Genomic DNA, 15,077 nt, shown 5'->3' with positions numbered 1-15,077 from the left:
TCTGGACGGGCAGACGAGTGAGAACATTCATCCTTGCCCTCAGTGTCCCTCTGCCCTCCCCTCTGCCAGGTGCCCACTCAGCCTCCCCTCTGCAGCTCACACATGCCAGCTGCCTGCCTGCCCCCTCCACGGCCCCAGCAAAGGGAAGGGGCTGCTAACAGAAATATCTTGCTTCAGTGTGACCTCCCTGACCTGAAACCCTCCAGAGACCTCTCTCCAGATTATCCTCATCCTGCTGCTGCCAAGCTCTGCCTCTCGGCCTTGACCCTTCTCTCGGTGCTGCAGAGGCTGCCCTGTGAGGAGTGGGGGTGTGTCCCTCACGGTGCCTTGCTGCTGCCTTTTGTGTGATCTCCCACATGGCCCTCCCCTCATCCAGAGGTTCTCCTGCCGATGTGCCGGGCTCGGCGCTGGCACCGCGGCAATCCCTTGGGATCCTGTCTCTTAGCAACGCCAGGGAAGATGCTGAGCACACGTCTGGTCCATCGGTCCACGGAGCCTCCGTGCACAGTGCAGAGGGCAGCTGCTGCCTGGAGGGAACACAGCTCCCCTGCACAACCCACCTCTCCTCTCCCCCGCCCCTGAGAAGCGAGAGAGGGGCTCAGGAGGTCGAGCACTGTGTGGTAAGATACACGCAGGTACCCCCAAAAATGTCAGGGCAGTGGAAAGAATCCAAAAAGGTTCATTCTGAAAACGAGAATGCTGAAAACTTGCAAAGGAGAAGCTGCATCAGGCTGCAAAGCAGCGCTGGGCCTGAGAAAGACACACCTCCTGTTTCTTCTTTGAGTTTTATTACCTCTGCTTCCCCATCTCTCCCCACTGGATGCAAAGACCTGTGGCATCTTCTCTGTCCTCCCATATCAGAGAGTGAGCTTCTGGAATGCAAGAGGGAAGAGAACAGCACTGTTTGGAGAAAGTGGCAGGGAAGCCTCTCTTAAATGAAATGACTGACTCCTCGGTAGCAAAATCTTCTGGAAAAAGAGTATTCACTCCTGCAAGCACCAATGTGGGGCCTCTCAGCCTGGTACCCCTGCCCTGCTCTCCAGCCCATCCCACAGCTTTCTGAAGGCCTTTCCTGCACCAGCAACATGCAAAACTCCCACCACCCTTCTCCTCTTCCAGCACTCCTCCACCACCAACAAGGCCCTCAGGAGGTGCTCAGACTGCCCCAAAACAGCCAGGGGGGCTGAGGAGTATCCCCAGTACATCCTCCTGTCCTCTGTGCACAGTGCAGGGAGGGAGGGAACACAGCCCCCCTGCACACCCCACCTCCTCTCTCCCTTATCCCTGAGAAGCAGATGAGGGGCTCAGGAGGTCGAGCACCAACGTGGGGCCCCTCAGCCTGGTACCTTTGCCTTGCTCTCTGGCCCGTCACAGATCTTTCTGAAGCCCCTTCCCGCACCAGCAACATGCAAAACTCCCACCACCCTTCTTCTCCTCTTCCACCGCTCCTCCACCGCCAGCAAAGCCCTCGGGAGGTGCTCTGGCTGCCCCAAAAGAGCCAGGGGGGAGTGTGTGATGAGCATCCCCAGAGTCCCGCTCATCCCCTGTGTCCCACTCATTCCCAATATATGTCCTGCTCATCCCCCCGTCTGTCTTGCTCATTCCCGGTGTTTGTCCCTCTCATTCCCGGTGTGTGTCCCGCTCATTCCCGGTGTGTGTCCCGCTCATTCCCGGTGTTTGTCCCGCTCATTCCCGCTGTTTGTCCCTCTCATTCCCGGTGTTTATCCCGCTCATTCCCGGTGTTTATCCCGCTCATTCCCGCTGTTTATCCCGCTCATTCCCGGTGTTTATCCCGCTCATTCCCGGTGTGTGTCCCGCTCATTCCCGGTGTTTATCCCGCTCATTCCCGGTGTTTGTCCCGCTCATCCCCGCTGTTTGTCCCTCTCATTCCCGGTGTTTATCCCGCTCATCCCCGCTGTTTGTCCCTCTCATTCCCGGTGTTTATCCCGCTCATTCCCGGTGTTTGTCCCGCTCATTCCCGCTGTTTGTCCCTCTCATTCCCGGTGTTTATCCCGCTCATTCCCGGTGTTTATCCCGCTCATTCCCGCTGTTTATCCCGCTCATTCCCGGTGTTTATCCCGCTCATTCCCGCTGTTTATCCCTCTCATTCCCGGTGTTTATCCCGCTCATTCCCGGTGTGTGTCCCGCTCATTCCCGGTGTTTATCCCGCTCATTCCCGGTGTTTGTCCCGCTCATCCCCGCTGTTTGTCCCTCTCATTCCCGGTGTTTATCCCGCTCATCCCCGCTGTTTGTCCCTCTCATTCCCGGTGTTTATCCCGCTCATTCCCGGTGTTTATCCCGCTCATTCCCGGTGTTTATCCCGCTCATTCCCGGCCCGGGCGGTGCCGGCGCAGTTCGGGCCGCGGCCGCCAGGGGGCGGTAGAGGCGCGGGCCGGGCGCTTTGCTGCCCCCTGGCGGCCCCGCGGCCGGTGCCGGTTGTCCCGGGATTGTCCCGGGGATTGTCCCGGGATTGTCCCGGGGATTGTCCCGGGATTGTCCCGGGGGATTCTCCCGCTTCCCCATGGCCGCACGCGTGTCCCGGGGACGTGGCAGAGCGCGCGACCAGGGCGAGGAGGTACGGGGTGAGTGCGCCTATGCCTCCCACCCGGGAGGAGCGTCTCCGGGAGAGGGGCCCCCTCGGGGTGAGCGGTGCGGTCGGAGGGGCGGTTCGGGTCGTGTCGGAGGGATGGGGATGCTCCCCGAGCTGTGTTACTCCAGTACCGGAAGGACGGAGGTGCCCCCGGGCTGTGTCATTCCCTGTACCAGAAGAACAGGGGTGTCCCCAGGCTGTGTTATTCCCAGTATCGGAGGGATGGGGGTGCTCTCCGGGCTGTGTTATTCCAGTATCGGAGGGATGGAGGTGCCCCCGTGCTGCGTTACCCCCGTGCTGGAGGTTTAGAGGTGCCCCCGGGCTGTGTTATTCCCTGTACCAGAGTAACGGGGGTGCCCCCGGGCTATGTTATTCCTTGTATCAGAGGGCTGGGGTGTCCCTGGGCTGTGTTATTCCCTGTATTGGAGGGTCGGGGGTGTCCCCGGACTGTGTCACCCCCGTGCTGGAGAGAAGCGAGTGGTCCTGGGGCTCTGTTATCCAGAGGGAGGGGGTGCCCCCCCTCTTGTGTTACACCCGTGCCCGAGGGATGAGAGTACTCCTCGGTCTGTGTTACCCACGTGCTGGAGGGATTGGGGTGTCCAGGGGCTGTGTTACGCCCGTCCCAGAGGGATTGGGGTGCACCGGGCTCGCTGTTCTCGTACCAGAGGGATGGGGGTGCCCCTGAGCTGTGTAACCCCCGTTCCGGAGGGATTGGGATGTCCCGGGGCTGTGGTACCTCCGTGACGAAGAGAAGGGGTTGCTCTCGGGCTTGTGTTATCCTCTGCCCCCCCCCGGGGCTGTGTTAGAGCCCTGCCGGAGGGATTGGGGTGCCCCGGGCTGTGTTGTCTTCATACCAGAGGGATGGGGGTGCCCCCGGGCTGTGTTGTCTTCATACCAGAGGGATGGGGGTGCCCCCGGGCTGTGTTATCTCTGTGCCAGAGGGATGAGAGTGCCCCCGGGCTGTGTTATCCCTGTGCCGGAGGGATGGGGGTGTCCCAGGGCTGTGTCACACCCGTGCCGGAGAGAAGAGGCTGGTCCTGGGGCTGTGTTGTCCCACATACTGGAGCAATGGGGTGCCCCCGGAGCTGCGTTCTCCCCGTGCTGGAGGGATGGGGCTGCTCCCGGGCTGTGCCATCCCCTGCATCAGCAGTAGGGTGCAGGACAGGCTGCTCAGGGCGCTGCATACCCACTTCTCTGCAGGCCCAGCAGTGCTCCAGGCTGGATCACCATCCTCTTACAAGCAGTGTAGGGAGAAGTGTCAGGCGCTGAGCTGGCTCTTCTTCCCTGAGAGCCTCCAGGATGGAGCACTGTGGGATTAAGTTTGTGCTCAAGTGGTCTCGTGCTATCTCAAAGCTGCAATGCTTCCTGGGCTGCTCAGGGAAGGACTTGGAGCAGGGGTTTTGGAGGATTTGTGGCCTGACGGGGAGTTTGCTGCAAGGATTTTTCTGCTCTCAGGTTCCTGGCCAGCTGCTCCCTTGTCCTTCTGTGTAAGGGAGCAGGTTCAGCTGGGTGTCAGAAACATCCTTTCAACCAGTGGTGTGTAAGACACGAGCCAGAGGAGCAGCATCCCTGCCACGTCCATTCCTGGGTTTGCTGCAGTTCCCCAGAGCAGAGGGAAGGCTGAGAAGCAGAATTAAAAAGGTGTGATGTGGACAAGCCCACTCAAGCTGACTGGCAGCTCATCTTGGTCTGATGGACGAAAATTTCACTGGGAGGGTTTCAGGCCTTTCTTGGCAAGCAGAATTAGCAGCCTCTTGGCAGGTTTGCAGGCATGGGATGCTGTGTCTGTGGGATGGGGAGCTCTTGCTGTGAGGAGCTTCTCATGCTATGAAATGTCTTCAGCCTCCAGTTCACTGTCAGTCCCTCTGGGTAGTGCAGACCTTGCCTGTTGATCATAGTGGAGCTTCCACCCCTTCATATAGATACTGAAGGGGAGGCAGAGGGCAGGCTTAGGGGATCAGAATGTTTGATAAATTAGGTTGCTTTTCTGAAATATTTTTTTTTTTTAATTAAGGGGAAATGCTGATCACGTCTTCAGAACTGAGTTCTTGTTTGTGGATTTGAGATGATTCTTTAATCAAAATGCCTTTGCATAGGATGAATGGCAATCTTGGAGTTAAAAAATCATTGTCCCCGAGTGACAACTTTTGGTTCTTTCTGCCTGGCATCAGTGTGGCAGGAAAAGGGGAGACATGGTTACTGGGTTAAGTGTGAGGGAGGCAGTGGTTCTGGGTTGCTTCCTGGGCTGGCAGAGGTGGTGTGAGGCTGTGAACAGCCAGCTTGTGCACCTACAGTCAGCTCAGAGCCAGCTGCAGCCTGCACCCTGCTGCTGGCAAACTGAATTTCACTGCTGTGGGCTCAAAGGCATCATCCCATCCCCATTCCCGGCACCACAAACGGGCTCAGGCAGCCCTGGGCTGGAGATGGTGGTCTATTCTGTCCCAATGTTCTCTGTCACCCCTGGGATTCATCCAGCACCATCACTCAGGGTCCTGGACTGCTCTCCCTGGGAAGGCCTGTGGCATCTGCTCCAGCACAGGACAGACAGGCCACCATCCTGGGTTACTGCTGCCTGATTCTGCCCTGCCTGCTCCTCCCTTCTACCCGAAATTTTCCTCTCTGGAAGCCACTGCAACAGCCCTCACAAAGACTAGAGAAACCTTTCTGCACCTTTCAGCTTCATTCCAGGCTGGGGTGCAGACTCCCCTGGCCCAGAGCGAGGGGCTGAGCAGCTGAATTCAGTGCAGGGCAGGTAAAAGGACGTTGTGGGTGACAGGTTAAAAGGAACCTGACATGGGGACACTTGCAAAGTGATCTCTGCAGCTTTTCTCAGGGTGGGCTCAGCCATCAGGTTAGTCCAGAAACACTCACCTCAGTTTTGGGTCTGCTGAGGGGGCTGCCCTGGGTCCCACCTCAATTCATGACTGTCCCAGACAGCTTTTGGCAAGTATGAGTTTAAGAAACAAACCACACCTGGCAGAGAGACCTTTTCTGGAGGGCCTTAAAGCTTTCAGCAAAGGGACCTGGACGGTTTCCTACTGCCTCTTTTGAGAGCAGGAACAAGGAACAGGGTTTTGAATGGTGTCCTGAGACCTGATGCTCTGGGTTTCCGTTCCAGCACAGGGTTCTAAGCCAAGAAAACTGCCTGTCCTGCCAAGGCCGGGTAGGAAACTGGGCCCTGGAGCAGCATCAGCAGCGTGGCGTTAACTCCTCTCTGCAAGGAGCACTGAGGCTCCTTTGGTGAGCTCACTATCTGCAGTAGTTACTTTCTTGTTTCCTTCCAGAAGTCCTGTCCTGCCTGGTTTAGCCACGGCCTGACACTGTGGAGTTTGTGAAGATGCTCATTCGGGCTCAGGGATGAACTTCAGTCACTTCTGAACCACGTCCTGTCTGAGCTGTGCTCTGCTGGGGAACAGCCAGCCTTGGCTGGGGGATGGCACTGGGGGATGGCACTGGGGGATGGCACTGGGGGATGGCACTGGGGGGCAAGGAGTCGAGCAGAGGAGGGTGGGCTTGAGCCAGGGGAGGGCATGGCTGCAGAGCAGGGACCTTGAAGCAGTTTACAAGCCTTAAACATGTTCTGGAACAACAGCAGTGGGACACATGGGGAATCTTCTTATATTTTCTCTTTGGGTGATGGTTTCTTGCAAAACCCTGGGTTTAGCAGATCAGGTGGAAGGGATGAGCTGTTAGTTTGAGCACACATATCCCACAGGCTCCTGGGAGTGGGGTGTTTCTGGGGGTAGAACAGGTACACTGACTACCAGCAGCAAGTCTAGCAGTCATCTCAGAGAGACTGGGAGCTGCTCTGCTTTGATCATCCCATCTGCTTGCCTGAGCACACCACACATCTGCACTTGAGCTGTCTCCCATCAGGTGAGACGTGTGCCTGGACAAGCTGCCTCCCCTGTATTTGCTCCTCCTGCTGCGGTGACCAGATGTCCTACTCTTTCGTGATGTTGTCCTACTTTCAAGTAGGTTATTCTATTTTTGCCTGGCCCTGTCCTTTTTGTGACTTTGCCTCCCTACGTGTCCTGTGCCTGGCTTTCCCCTGGCAGAGGCAGAGGATCTGCAGGTCATGGTCCTGAGCAGTACAAGCCATTTCCCTCTTCTGTGTTTCCCCAGGAACTCTCACAGCCATCGGCCTTGCAGACCAGGCATGGGCAGGGACCCAGTGCCTCCTTGAAGATGATTAGATGCTGAAGGTCCTCAGAGGGAAGGGTCAGGCTTCCAGCTTGCTTTAAGGGTCTTGAATGGCCTTGCTCGAGCTGGCAGTCATGTGAAGGTGTTTGTTGTTGTTTATATGTCTTATCTTCAAGAGCCAGCATTTCCAGGATCTGAAAGAGATGTCTGAGCAGAGAAGGAAAGGGCTGAGCTCCCTCTCAGGGCTGAGAGTCAGCTGGGAATGGAAATGGAGCCTTGTCCTGTAACTGCAAACTGGCAGCTTGAGGTCTGGGTGCTGCAGGGACCTGACTGCCAGCTCACAAGCCTTCCTTGGAAAACACCTTGTCTTTGGCTGCCAGTCCCTGCTGACACTGATCTCCGACACTGGCTCTTGCTGGCTTCCCCTCCTCTTACCCTTTGACTTCAGTTTGAAAACTGCAGCTTCTTGTTCAAGCCAGCCACGACACGCTGAGGTCAGGGTGCCTGAAGGTCTCTGAGCTGCCCCAGGTGGACTCCCTGGCCTGGCTGCCAGGCTGCAGCCGTGGAAAAGGGCAGTGCCCCGTTGGACAGGCTGGGAGGGAGCACGCAGGCTGGAAGCTGAAGGCTGACAAGCTTTGGACCAGCACTGCAGTTTATTTATGGCCTGCTTAGCAATCTCAGGCAGGCAGTGTGGGTTAAGGCATCTCCTGTCCTGGATTGACAGTACAGATCCAATTAGCCATGAAAGCCTCTAATTATTTGTCCTGAATTGCTCCGGTGGTAACCAAGGCTGTGCTATCTCCTCCTTTTGTCTGTGTCCCAGCTGGAAATGCCCCAGTGTCCCTGCATCTAGAGCAGCAAGTGTGATGTGCAAGCAGAGTCAGCACAATCTAATCAAAGGAGACAGGCCCGGGGAGTTAATGAGGGGACGGACCCGCTTCGTTAACTTTGGAGAGTTCTCTAAGCCCCGTCCTGAGAGACAAAGGACTGAGATTGCGTGTGGCAAAGATAAGGCTCACCAGATGAACTGCTGTGGTAGAGGGGCTGCAGACCATGGGGAGGGAAGGGGGTGGCTGTCAGAAAGATTTGAAAGCAGAAAGGCCCTTGCATGCCACAGGAGAGGAACACCTCCCCTCTGAGAAAGGCTGAGGGAATTGGGTTTGCTCAGTCTGGGGAAGGGAAGGCTCCAGGGTGACCTTACTGTGACCTTTCAGTACCTGAAGTGGCTACTAAAGAGCTGGAGAGGGACTTTGGGCACAGAGTGACAGGACAAGGGGGAATGGCTTCAGATGGAAAGAGAGTAGGTTTGGGAAGAAATATTGGGAAGAAATTCTTCCCTGTGAGCGTGGCGAGGGCCTGGCAGCAGCTGCACAGAGAAGCTCCATCCCTGGAAGTGTCCAAGTCCACATTGGACGGGGCTTGGAGCAACCTGGGAGAGTGGAAGGTGTCCCTGCCCATGGCAGACTGATGGAGGTGACCATCCCAGAGAAATGACCCTGGATCTCTGAGAGAGAAGCTGGGTCTCTAGTGGAACGTGTCCTTGCCCATGATGACTTTTAAGGTCCCTTCCAACCCAAACAATTCTGTGATTCTGTGATTCTAATCCTACAGCTTGGCCAGCACAGGACACTGGAAGGACACTGGCTGCAGGGAGTCACGGGCATGAGGTGGGTTCACACGAGCAAGGTCCAGATGTGTGTGCTAAGTTACAGCTGTGGATTCTCAACTGGAAAACTATTTTAAGGTGAAAAAAAGTTTGCAGGGCACTTATTGCCTCCTCCTGCTCATTCTGGGTTCTCATTCTGCAACGGAGGAGCCTCGGCTCTCTGCTAGAGAAAATGTGTCATTTACGTTCTCAGTAACCTTAACTCTGACCTGAAATGACAGCAAATAGCTCTCAGACAAGACAGGGCAGGCAGCCTTGCCTTGAAAGCAAAATTTTACACAAATAACATTCAGCTCCTGTATGAGGGGCCAGCTGAGTGCTTCCACCATTGTTTCCAGGTCACAGAGTCCCCCCCAAAATGGGTTTTACATGGTTGTCTTGTGATGCTGCCTGAAGGCAAGCCGTGGCTTTGCTCACCACGTGCACATTTTCTCTTTGTGTGGATGTCTGAGCATCAAGACCTGCCAGTGAAAGGGCTCTGCCCCTGAGCCTGAGAGGAAGGAGAATCAGCAAGGGTGCCCACCTGGGGGAGGCTGGGAGCTGTTCACAGGCATCCCTGGTGTGACACTGGAGCACCAGATATGTCTCTCTGACCTCCAGCCGAGGGACATTCAGACAGGACCCATCTCTGCCAGGGCCAGTGCCAGGACTCAGAATCAGCTGACAGATCCTCCAGGCCTCTTGGTGTCCTTCCCCTGCAGCCCAGAGCCTGCCAAGTTCAAGCCAGAGAGCTCCCTCCAAACAAATGGGGACGAGGGGGGCGGGCTGTCAACGTACAAAAACTGTTTCTTTCCTGCCCGCTTGGAAAGGGGAGCTATGGAATTTTAAGCAGCAAGGACAAAACTCCGCTGAAGAGGCCTCTTCTGTGCTTGCTTGGTGAAATCACTGATCACAGGGGTGGGGGGGGGATCCAGGAAGATGCCAGGCTTGCCCTGATTAATGGCCCTGTTGTTGTCTGCTCTAGTTTGTTGGTCTTTGCTCTGGGAGACCGTTTGCCAGAGCGGCAACTGTTTTCCCCAGAGCAGCTTCCATGGGAGCTGTCCCCGTGGCAGGGGCTGTCCCTCTGCATGGCCAGGCTGCACAATGCCAGCTCTTGGGCCTGGCCTAAAGGGCTGGCCCAAAGTGTTCTGGGAACTTCCTTTGTGGCCACAAAACCCAAACAGGTAGAGAGGGGACAGGTGAGAGGAGACAGGATCTTTTTTCCACCGGATGCTTTCCTTTCTGGCTTTTAAGGGTGCCCAGCCTTGCAGCTCAGTACCCTGGGGAGGGGCACCCACTTCTCATACCTCGGTCTGTTCTCTCCAGCAGCACCAATTTGGCTGGGCTGGGAGCTCAGCAGCAGCCTGACTCATGCTTTTCATCCATCACTTTGACCATCCAGCAAAGCAGCTGTGCCCTGCACACCTCCTGTTTCCCACCCCGCGCTCAGAGCATCTTGCTCAGGCCCTCTTGCCTGTGTTTTTCTCCTTGAACCACTTAGTTTTAAAATAGAGCAATTATCTTCCTTCAGAAAGGAGCTTACTCTCTCCAATCTAGGGCAGTTTGACAGCACAGCAGCCTGCACAGCTCGCCCTGGGAGCATGGGTGTGTTCCAGCGTGGGGGCTCCGAGGGCTGGAGCCCCTCTGCTCTGGACACTGCCTGAGATAGTTGGGGCTGTTCAGCCTGGAGAAGGGAAAGCTCCAAGGAGATCTAAAAGGACCTCCCAGTGCCTAAAGGGGCTCCAAAGAGCTGGAGAGGGACTTTGGACATGAGCATGGGGTGACAGGACAAAGGGGAATGGCTTCACGCTGACAGAGGGCAGGGTTAGATGGGATAAGAGAAAGAAGTCTTTTACAAAGAGTGTGGTAAAACACAGGTTGCTCAGAGAGTTGGTAGATGTCCCATCACCCCAAATATTCAAGGCCAGGTTGAGCAAGGCTTGGAGAAACCTGGTCTAGTGGAAGGTGTCCCTGCCCATGGCAGAGGGAGTGGAGTAGATGATCTTTAAGGTCCTTTCCAGCCCAAACCATTCTGTGATTCTAAGTGGGGGGTCCTGTCTGTGCCTTGGGTCAGTGGTTTGGGGTCTGAGGAGGGGCATGACTGCAGCTGAACAGTTTGAATCCTTGGTCCCAATCTTTTCCTAGTGACTGCTCACGAGTCAGAGGGATGCAGGTTTGGAGGCTTGGCTCTTTGGGAGCAAGGGCAACACGTTCTGCCAGAGTTCACAGCCCTCCCTCCATTGCCAAGCCCTGAGGGATCTCTGGATGGGGAAATTTGTCCCTGAGTCTATGTGATAAGAAAACACAGCTCTTCAGACTGTTACCTGCACACCTATCAACAAGTGACAGACCTGCAGGGCTGGCAGGAGCTTTCAGAGGTGGCCTAAGGCACACTCACACCTGAAGATGGGGGACCAGTTCTTATGTAGCTTGCTGCCAACAGAGGCTTCTCCAACCTGCTCCTAAAATCCCATCCTGTGACCCCACTGTCAACCCTAAATGGGGGCTTGGCTGTGATTCGGGGTCCAGAAGTGCTTGTGGGGTTAAATGCTCAAAAATAAGAGCCTCTGCAGAAGCTTGTTGCAGGGATTAGTTCAGTGATGGGGCACATTCTGCCAGCCTCAGCTGCCACACTGGCCGTGGTGGGAAGGGTTTACATCCTCACATGTGTAGAGCACCTAATCTCCTCTGTCTTGGGATCCTTCTGCTGTCTCACAACTCTACACCCAGCTGTTGTTTAATTAAAACATAAACAGTCAGGTAATCACAAGGAAAATGAAGCTGTTTTGTTCTTTATGTGTCCTTGGTGCTCTCCTGGCATCTTATCTGGGGACAACAGCTCTAAGCCTTGAATTTGCATTTTTGCCTTGCAGAGCCAATTGTTTTAATTGGGAGCAAAGCCAGGGAGCAGTGACTGTCCCATGCCACACAGACTGGCTGTGGTGTTAGAGAGGAACAGTGCCTTCTTTCCCCTTTGCCCTGCCCGATGGGCTCTGAGCTTCAGGTGATGTGGCTTTAGCTCGTGTTTGGTTTCACCTCTTGAGTGACTGCTGGGGGCACTTGGACTGTTCACCTGGAGGAGATTGAGGTCAGAATTCACCAGGATCTGCAGCTTCCTCGTGAGGGGCATCTCCATCTCTGCTCTGTGTGACCAGTGACAGGACCTCAGGGAATGGCTGGAGCTGTGTCAGGGCAGGTTTAGGTTGGATCTCAGGGAAAGGTTCTTCCCCCAGAGGGTGGTTGGGCACTGACCAGGCTCCCCAGGGTTTGGTCACGGCCCCAAGGCTGCCAGAGCTCCAGGAGCGTTTGGACAACGCCCCCAGGGACAGGGTGGGATTGTTGGGGTGTCCTGGGCAGGGCCAGGAGTTGGACTGGGTGATCCTTGTGGGTCCCTTCCAACTCAGGGTACTCCATGATTTCATGATTCTCTGACACAGCTTTGTGCACCTGTGCTAAGCCAGCCTGGACATCAACCATAGCCCATGTTGTGCTGTGAAATATGGTCAGGATGGTCAGGAGAACCAGAGAAAGGTCTGTGTAGGGCATCCAAGGTCACATGGAATGCCAGCATAAGCTACTGATTATTTCTACTGAAGTAGAGAAGAGCCAGCTGACCAGCAGCTAAAGGGCAGAAACAAACTCTTTGTAACAGAGGGCATTTGTCCACGGACACAAGACCAGATGACCTTGTTCTTCAGCTGAGCTCTGTGTCCTTTCAGTGGAGCCAGAGCTCCAACTCACACCCTAGAAGTTTGGGACCTGCAGAGGAATCCCAGGTGAGCTCTGAGGTACCACTCAGTACGTTCATCTGACCTTGGCAAGCCTGGAGATGCCAAAGCATGGGGGGAGACTGCAGCCATCTCCATATTCCCCGAGTCAGCAGAGCTTCTCCATCTGGTGGCTTTGGATGGGACACAGAAGAAAAAATTAAAAGGCAAATTTTCAAAGGTTGGAGAAGTGGAATCTCCTTGATGAAGGCATTATAAAGCACTGTGATCATCAGGCCCACCCCAAGTGCTTGTCTTGAGCCAGCTGGGACCTCTTTTGGGTGTGGACCAAAAGGCTACCCAGTGCACAAGGCCCAAGCATCCATGGACACCCTCTCAGTGGATCAACTGGGGCTGGGTTTAAGGCATGGCCCAGGTGACAGACAAACCAAGATAGGACTTTGTTGCTTTGAACTTCCCCTACAGGAGCACCAGGCTTTCACTCCCAGATCACAGACCCTCAGACACCCTCAGGGCTCAACCCACAAGCTTTGTACCCTGAATTACTCCATCAGTATGGAGCAAATGCAGTGGTACAGACCCAGCCATGGCTCTGCTAATGCCTGGAGGCAGATTAGTGTCAGTCTTTTCCTTGGAGTTTGCCACCTACAGCACCTCTGACCAAGGCTCATGGCTTAAGCTCCACTGCACTCCTGCAGCAACACTGTGCATTTTTCATACTGGAAACTGAGATTTGCAGAGGTGAAATGAGTTGGTAAAAGAAGTCAGAGCTGTGTGGAAGGAGAGAAAAAAAAACCAGTAAAGCTGTAAAGCTACCATTTTAATTTGCTGCACTGTACCCTGAGAACATCATCGTTGCTGAGCTACCACCCAGGTGCTCATCCAGTGGGAGCTGCTGGAGATTTGCAAGTATAAGTGCTTTAAACAAGGGACAACGTGGATTAAGCCTGACACCCCACTGGATCCTCCTTCTCTTGGTCCCTGATCTACCAACAAGCACCTCTGCCACTTTGCATATAATGTGACCTATTGTATAAATATTTAGTCACTCCGTTGGGAACATTAATTATAGATGGAGACGCAGCTTTTGAAAGCTGCCTGTAGGTCTGGGCACCCAATTTCCATTAATTTTAATGAGAACCAGACATCCAAATCCCATTCGGTGGCTTTGAGCATCTCAGGCAAGAAGCTTCATCTGACACCCCCCCCCCTCCATTCTCCCCACTCTGCAATTGAAGAGTGAGATTTGCAAATACCTTACAAATCCTGCGGATGCCTGAGTTGCCCTTGTGCCATGCCATTGTCCTCTGCCGAGGATGCTTGGCTGGTAGCTTCAGAAGTATTTATAATAAGTTCATTTAATCCATCCTGTTAGTTTTTTTTTCCCCTCTGCAACCCCCCTCCCGCCCCCCAGCACTTTGAAACAGCGACGCCTGAATGAACCCCCAGCCTGTGTGGGGGTTTTTTTTTGACAGAGAGGCTTTGATGCTCGCAAATGACAGCTGTGCAGAGCAGGTCTGAAATGAATGATTGAATTATCTGACTGATTAAAAATGTGCTGTGGCTTGGAAGATCTGACAGCAAGTACTCGCTGAGGCGACTCACATGAAAGGGAGCTGCATGCATGTAGGGTGTGTGTTTGTGTGTGCTTTGGGAAAAAACAGCCGGTGAGATGGGACAAAACACCCAGAGCAGCAGCTTCTTAAGCTCAGCATCCTTTCCAAAGCTCCAAATCTGCTGTGAGGTGCTCAGCAGAGCTAAAACTCAGCGTGGTTGTGGAGATAATGATTATTTAGACAGACGTCAGCAGTGGTTTAGGAAATGGAAATTGAGCTAAAAAGTAGTGCAGGGGCTGGGGAACTACTTAACTGCATCTCAGTCCCGTACAGACCTGTGGCTGAGGAGTGATAAACTCTCCTGTTGGAAGCAGGGTTCCATCCTCTGTGCTACAGACACGTGCCCATGGTGTGGGGCAGCCCCAGGGGTGTCAGCTCTGTGGGAACATGTCCCGTGACCCAGAGTTTTGACAAGCCTGGGCCCCTGTGAGATTAAGTATAAATGGCTGGGAGGATGGAGAAAGGAAGCTTGGTTGTGGCTGTGCCCTCAGTGCTGTCAGTGATGGCAACAGCAGATGTGTTAATGCATGAGGGACAGGAACAGCCTTTCCAGACCTATCTCAACTTCCTTCCCAGTCCCCATATAGCAAAGTGTCCCTCCCTGATGCCTCACAGAAATTCAGCTCAGCCAGAACACAAGCAAAATATCTGGTAGTGAAAGGAATGAAAACATTAAAATTAAAAAAAAACGTTTCTTCGCAAATGAAACATATTTTGTCAGCTCAACGAGTTCACAGGTTCCTGTGGGAGTTCCATCCAGGGGAAAAAAATCCCAGCGTAAAGGTTACAACTGTAATTCTTCATCGTGAATGCTCTTCTGATAGCTTGCTGAAATTGAATTTTCCCTACATTGTTTAACTGCTCTTCATCTCCCTACTTGCAGAAGATCACTCTCTTCCCCTGACCCCTGGCTCAAAAGAGATGAAACACTGGGCTGTAACTAATTGCTTTATCAGAAGTAGTTTTGGTTTAGTCTCCCCTGAGAGAGGAGGTTTAGCCCAGCCCCTGAGTAGTTTGTTCTTTGCCCTTTGCAGTGCCATCAGCTGAACTGATGTTGGGTGTCTGTAACAGGTTCAGCCTTGCTGGTCACGCTCCCTGTCCCAGTTCCAGTGGCCATTGCAACAAAACTAAATGCTGAAGCTACAGTAGTCCTGAGGGCACACGTAGCTAATGGGAATTCATTGGCATCTGTGTCATCTCTCCATCAACATCCCAAAATGTCCCTCTTATTGAACCCACTCCAGCAACCCAGGAACCCTCAGAGCAGGGGAGGTGCTGGGATCCTGCTCCTGTGGCTCATCCCTGCTAATTGTCCCACTGCAGCCCAGCCCCTCCCCAGGTGTGGGAGCCCCAGG

General features: G+C 54.3%; 1 protein-coding gene across 2 annotated transcripts in view; it reads left to right on the top strand.

The window, feature by feature from the left end:
• Positions 1-2,440: 2,440 nt before the first annotated feature.
• The window catches only part of PSD2 (pleckstrin and Sec7 domain containing 2), an 86,487-nt gene continuing 73,850 nt past the window's right edge, over positions 2,441-15,077 (top strand). The window contains exon 1 of one of the 2 annotated variants that reach the window (XM_051793686.1): positions 2,441-2,575. The gene's annotated coding sequence lies outside the window, so the exon portion shown is untranslated. Of the gene's footprint in view, positions 2,583-15,077 lie in introns of both variants that reach the window. The other variant, XM_051793684.1, reaches the window with a different exon arrangement.

The sequence above is a fragment of the Manacus candei genome, unplaced genomic scaffold, assembly GCF_025592945.1.
Source record: "Manacus candei isolate 608988 ecotype Guabito, Panama unplaced genomic scaffold, ASM2559294v1 h1tg000037l, whole genome shotgun sequence".
NCBI lineage: Eukaryota > Metazoa > Chordata > Aves > Passeriformes > Pipridae > Manacus > Manacus candei.
Note: the sequence above shows the minus strand (reverse complement) of the source record. Positions and strands in the feature narration are given on the sequence as shown.